Here is a 6,398-nt window from a genome sequence, read left to right on the forward strand (position 1 = left end):
CAGCATCCCATTCCATTCCGGACCGCTCAAACCCATCCCACACATCCCCATCACAGACCCCCATTCCCTGCCAAGACGCTCAAACCCATTCCACACAGCCCCCAATTCCTTGCCACAGCCCACACACCCATCCCCCACAGCCACCATTCCCTGCCACAGCCCTCAAACCCATCCCCCACAGCCCCCATTCCCTGCCACAGACCTCAAACCCATCCCCCACAGGACCTCATTCCCTGCCACAGCGCTCAAACCCATCCCCCACAGTCCTCAGTCCCAGCGTTCAAACCCATCCCCCACAGACCCATCACAGTCGCCTTGATCCCTGCCACCGTCCTCAAACCCATCCCCCACAGACCCATCACAACCTCGTTCTGTGCCGCACCACTCACACCCATCCCCCACAGCCCCCATTCCCTGCCACAGCGCTCAAACCCATCCTCCGCAGCCTCCCATTCCCTGCCACAGCACTAGAACCCCTCCCCCACCTCCGCCCAATCCCTGCCACAGGGCTGAAACCCAGCCCCACAGCCCCCCATTCCCTGCCACAGCCCTCAAACCCGTCCCCTATTGCCTCATCACAGCCGCCTCGTTCCTTCTCACAGCGCTCAAACCCATCCTCCACAGCCTCCCATTCCCTTCCTCAGCCCTCAAACCCGAACCCCACAACACCATCATAGCCGCCTCGTTCCCTGCTACAGCGCTCAAACCCATCCACCACAGCGACCCATTTCGTGCCAGAGCTCTCAAACCCAACCCCCACAGCCCCCCATTCTCTACGACAGTCCATAAACCGATCCCCCACAGCCACATAACCCCATCATAGCCGCCTCATTCTCTGCCACAGTGCTAAAACCCATCTCAACAGCCCCCATTCCCTGCGTCAGCGCTTAAACCCACCCCGTTCCCTGCCAGAGAGCTGAAACCCATCCCCATCACAGCCGCCTCGTTCCCTCCCACAGCTCTCGAACCCAACACTCACAGCCCCCCACTCCCTGCCCCAGCACTCAAACCCATCCCCTACAGGCCCCCCCATTCCCTGCACAGCTCTCAAACCCAACCCCACAGACCCACCACAGATCCCCGTGCCCTACCACAGGGCTGAAACCCATCATCCACAGCCCCACATTCCCTACCACAGCGCTCAAACCCATCCCCCACAGCCCCCATTCCCTACCACAGCACTCAAACCCATCCCCCACTGCCCCCCATTCCCTTCCTCAGCCCTCAAACCCGAACCCCACAACCCCATCATAGCCGCCTCGTTCCCTGCTACAGCCCTCAAACCCATCCCCCACAGACCCCCATTCCCTGCCCCAGCACTCAAACCCATCCCCCACAGCCCCCATTCCCTGCCACAGAGCTCAAAGCCATCCACCACAGCCCCTATACAATTCTCTGCAGAGGTGTAGCAGTGCGGCTGACTGGGTTCAGTACAGCCCAAAAGACCCACAAGTGGGAGGAGGTGGTGAATCCCTCCACAGGTGTAATAAGCGGTAGATTATAGAATCCTCAAACCCTCACTCCCTGGCTTGAGGACACAGTTCAGGGAGTAGAGGGTCCCCAAAACAAATTCCCTGACTAACTAACTAAAGACAAGGCACTCACGAACTCCACAAATGATCTTCAGGGTTGAGGATGATGCTGGATGATTCCAGGGGCTGCTGTCCGCTGGCAGGGATCCTCCTCAGGCAGGAATCAGCCTTGGACTAGCAGTGCTGACCATGTGGGGACTGGTCTCACCAGGGGAGCTGGAGGTGAACCCAGCCTGGCTGGGGAAATTTCTCAGCAAATGTAACAATTGGGAATCATCCGTGGGGAAGGAAAACCCAGCTGAGGGATCTGCGGTCAGGTCCCTGGAGGCCAGTTCTCAGGGGGAACCCTGCTTGCAGGCCTGGGACTCACCAGCCCCCCTCACAGCCAGTTTGACCCTTGCCCTGGCTGGCTCCAGCCTCTCCTCAAAAATGGCTTCTCCCCTCTCTTCCAGTCCCTGGGAGGGGCATCTCCACTCCCTATTGGTTGCTGGGCAGACTCTGAGTTTGCCTTGGCTCCTACTCCCTGAGCTGCCAGCAGACAGAGCTCCAGGACTCTAGGTAATCTGCTTGGGGGTTACACCCCTCTTCTGCATGAAGAGTCTGTGCATCCCATAGATCTCGCCCCTGGCTTGCCGGCTGATGTTATTGGCTGGGTGAGATACATAGAGACCCAGCTGCAGCATAAAGTCACCTGCCTTGGGGAAGTCGGAGGAGCGCTGGTGGCAGGAAGTGGAGAGGGGAATCCATCAACATTCTCCCTTCAGCTCTCCAGCTCCCCTGGGCCAGAGCTTTTGTCCTCACGGCTGTTCCATCCATGCTACCAAGTCCTTTACGCCTGGGGTCTGGGGTGTGTGTGTCAAGGGCGTGTGCCTTGATCCTGACATGCTGTTCATTGATCAGGCGTTTCAGAGTAAATAGACCAGCCCCAAGACTGACCATTGTCCCAGCCCGGAGAGACAATGAGCTTGTGCCCAGCAAGACGTGGGCAGTGTCATGAGTCCCCTTTTCCAATCAGCTATTCTTCCACCCTGAGCACAAAGTCTCAGCCCCATGGAGAGGGGAAGAGGCCCGTTTGTAGAGCACGTACGCCTGCCCGCTGACCTTCCCCTGCCTCCTTTTCCCACAGCACATCCATTTCAGGTTCCTCTCCAAAAAAACCCAGGAGAGAGCCAGGGCCATACAGAGCAGTGCTGCCCTGCTCGAATTTGCCACCTCCCTGCCTGGATTTGAGGTAAGTGACCTTTGACCCCAGCATCCTGCAGTGTCAGGGCTTGAGTCAAGTTCCTCATCCCTTGGCTAATTGGTCCCCCCTGGGTCCGTAAGGGACTGCATTCCATAGGGCAGTGGCTGGCAGATTTGTGCCTGGCCTCAGGGCCCTTGTTATTCTGGAGTAGCTAGGCAGCGAGTGCTCAGCCAGGGGCGAGATCTATGGGCTGCACAGGCTCTTCCTGCAGAAGAACGGTAAGAAACCCAGCTGGGCAATGGGACCCCATGGAAACGAGCCTCTCGGAGATTAGCTCCCGCTGGCCATTGGGACGCCTCTAGAACTAAGGCCTCTCTATTTAGACCCACTGTAGCGGGGCAGAGGAACCCCAATAGAAATCAAGGCCCCCCTCCTTTGAGACTCCCTCAGCTGGGCAATGGGACCCTACAGAAAGAAGCCCCTCCTCTGAGACCCACCCCACCTTAGATGATGACTCTTTCTCTGCCCCTCTCTCTGAATTAGGGAGGTGAATGTGAAAGTGCCAGGGAAATTGGCTGCTTTATCTCAGAACTCAGCTCTGTCCCCCAGTCCAGGGAAATCAGCCCTGACGGGGCAGCTAGCTAGTGAGGGGACAGGAATGGAGCTATTGAGGCATGTGGAGGGACAGAGCCCATCATGAGGGTAGGAGCTGAAGCAGGAACCACAGGGAAAGGACACAAAGCTTGTAGGATGTCAGCAGCTGGAGCTGACTTCAGTGGGTGGGGGTGGGGGGTTCTCGGTATTAGACGCCACCATTAACAGGCACCCACTCCCAGAGCACAATGGCCACAAGGGTCCCATGATTACTGCGATGACTGAAACAAATCCCCCTTCCGGTACTAAACCACCTGGTGGGGACCCTGCGAGTCCATTGGTCCATGGATGCCACGAGGACCCCGGCCAGTGTGTACCCAGCAATGGGAACAGAAGGAAACAGGCACTGAAACCGGAATGCCAAATGGCCCAAATGGGTGTGTCCTTCTCCCCCAGGGCTGAACATCAGAGAGGCAAGAGAGCTGTGGTGTCGGGACGGGCTCCAGGACACCGAGCGCCTGGGCTATAGGAACATGGCCAGGATGTGGGGAGGTAAGGACTCTCCACCGGTGCTCAGGTGTGGCGCTATCTCCCCCCCACCCCTGCAGTGAGCGTGTCATGGATACAGGGCAAGAGCCTGCTACTTGTTTCCAGCAGAGTATGTGAGGCTCATGGGAATGTCAGTGAGGTGAGGCATGGGAATGATCCAGATCTGAAAGACCCCTAATCTCTAGCAGGTGAGCTGCAGGAGAGATTGCTGCTGGGAGCAGTAGTGTCCTTTCTTGTCTGTATGAGTTGGGTTCCAGAGTGCGCAGACACATTTCCAGCATCTCATGACACCTGCGGTGAATCCTGCTCCAGAAAGAGCTATTCGAGGCCTCAGTGCCTGCAACCTCTTACTTACCAAGGGGGGGGGCTACTTGGTCAATGGGTTGGCTGCACCAGGACTCTTATCCACCTTGTGAGCCACTCGAGGGATTTGGAGCCTGGTTCTGGACAATTGCAAGGGCTCTGGTGCTGTAGGTTTTAGGTCTTGGGTGATAAGTGAATGACCAGAGAGCGCCCCTGTGGGAATCCGAGACAGAGTGTTCCTGTGAGGAGCTTTTCTGTTTCTAACAAAGGGTTTCTGTTTCCCCAGATCTCAGCCGCTCAGCAGAATGTGGGAGAGCCAAGTGCTGATGGGCTAGAGGTGTCCCATGAGTCGCTGTACAGCAGGTGCAGTGTCGGCAGTCACCATGGACCAAACCCTGCGCTCCAGACAACCCAGGCTGTTTCCCTGGATTGCAAAGGGGACTTTAGCTTGGGGAATCGGTTGCTGATGCCTGTGTCCACATCTGGGCTGTTTTAATGAGGCTACATGATGGTACATGAAGAGCGATTCAAGCAAGGGAGAATGACCATTAGAGAGCAAGGCTGGGCCCTTTGCCGAGCTGCTGCAGTCAAGCATCCACAGCCAGAAGAGAGACGATGGGAAACTTGCTTAGCTGGCTGGCGACAGCAGCAGCTGTCTCATAAAGCTCTGCTCATGCTCTAGACAACAGAGACAGGACAAAGAGCCACACAGTGAGAGCCTTGGTTGCAATTAGCAATACGAATTTTTTTCAGTGGATTATGCTGGCCGAACAGTTTATTTCCTGTAATGTGCACATCCAGCCTCCCTGGCTGACATAAATGGAAGTTAGGTTCTCCGTGCCCACAGGACAGGGCTGGCCTTAGCATGAGGCAAACTGAGGCACCTGGCTCAGGTGATAGATTCTGTGTGTGTGTCTGTGTGTGTGTGTATACACGTGCACGAGGGGGGGGCGCCACTAGGACTCAGGGTAGGTCCATACTTACCCGCCGGGTCAACGCAGAGATCTCGACAAAGCGAACGGCGGTGGCAGAGTCGACGGGGGAGCTGGGGACTTCGATCCCGCGGCGTCTGGACGGGTAAGTCAGTCGAACTAAGGTAGTTTGTGGTCTGTGGCAGGGAATGGTGTGCTGTGGGGCATGTGTTTGAGCGCTGCTGAAGGGAGAAGGCGGCTGTGATGTGGCTGTGGGCGATGGGATTTTGGCTGTGGAAGGGAATGGGGGCTGTGGGGATGGGTTTGAGCGCTGTGGCAGGAATGGGGGCAGTGATTGGGGCCGTGGGGATGGGTTTCCGTGCCGTGACCGGGCAGGGGAGGCTGTGGGGGCTGGGTTTTCGCACGGTGGACGGGATTGGGGGGCTCTGGGGAATGGATTTAGAGCTGTGGCAGGGAATGTGGGGCTGTGGTGGATGGGTTTGTGGGCTGTGGCAGGGAATAAGAGGGTATGGGGGTCGGGTTTGAGTGCTGTGGCAGGGAATGGGGGGCTGTGGGGGATGGGTTTGAGAGCTGTGCGAGGGAATGAGGTGGCTGTGATGAGGCTGTGGGGGATGGGTTCAATGTCTGTGAAACGGAATGGGGGGCTGTGGGGGATCGGTTTTAGTTTTGCAGCAGGGAATGGGGGGCTATGGTGGTCGGGTTTGAATGCTGTGGCAGGGAATGGAGGGCTGTGGGGGATGGGATTGAGGGCTGTGGCAGAGGATGGGGGGCTGTGGGGGCCGGGTTTGAGTGCTGTGGCAGGGAATGGTGGGCTTTGGGGGCCCGGTTGACCTCTGTGGCAGGGAATTGTGGGCTGTGGGGGCCCGGTTTGACCTCTGTGGCAGGGAATGGGTGGCTGTGGGGGATGGGTTTGAGTGCTGTGGCAGGGAACGAGGCGGCTGTGATGGGGCTGTGGGTCATGGGTTTGAGCGCTGTGGCAGGGAATGGGGGGCTGTGGAGTCAGGTTTGAGCGCTGTGGCAGGGAATGTGGGGCTGTGGGGGATGGGTTTGAGCGCTGTGGCAGGGAATGTGGGGCTGTGGGGGATGGGTTTGAGCATTGTGGCACGGAATGTGGGGCTGTGGGGGATGGGTTTGAGCGCTCTGGCAGGGAATGGGGGGCTGTGGGGGATGGGTTTGGAGGTTATGGAGGGGTCAGTGGCTGTGGTGGAGCACAGTGGGTCAGCGCATTCAGCTGTTAACCCAAAGGATGGTGATTTGAGCCCACCCAGGGATGGTACTGACCCTACTACCTCCTTGGACCCTCTA

General features: G+C 57.8%; 1 long non-coding RNA gene across 1 annotated transcript; it reads left to right on the forward strand.

Moving 5' to 3' along the window:
• The first annotated feature begins 2,706 nt into the window (after positions 1-2,706).
• LOC120387022 lies at positions 2,707-5,198 on the forward strand. Its single transcript, XR_005590000.1, has 3 exons — positions 2,707-2,763; positions 3,766-3,861; positions 4,448-5,198. It is a non-coding gene; the product is annotated as an uncharacterized LOC120387022 (long non-coding RNA).
• Positions 5,199-6,398: the final 1,200 nt, after the last annotated feature.

The sequence above is a fragment of the Mauremys reevesii genome, linkage group 19 (genome assembly GCF_016161935.1).
Source record: "Mauremys reevesii isolate NIE-2019 linkage group 19, ASM1616193v1, whole genome shotgun sequence".
Lineage (NCBI taxonomy): Eukaryota > Metazoa > Chordata > Testudines > Geoemydidae > Mauremys > Mauremys reevesii.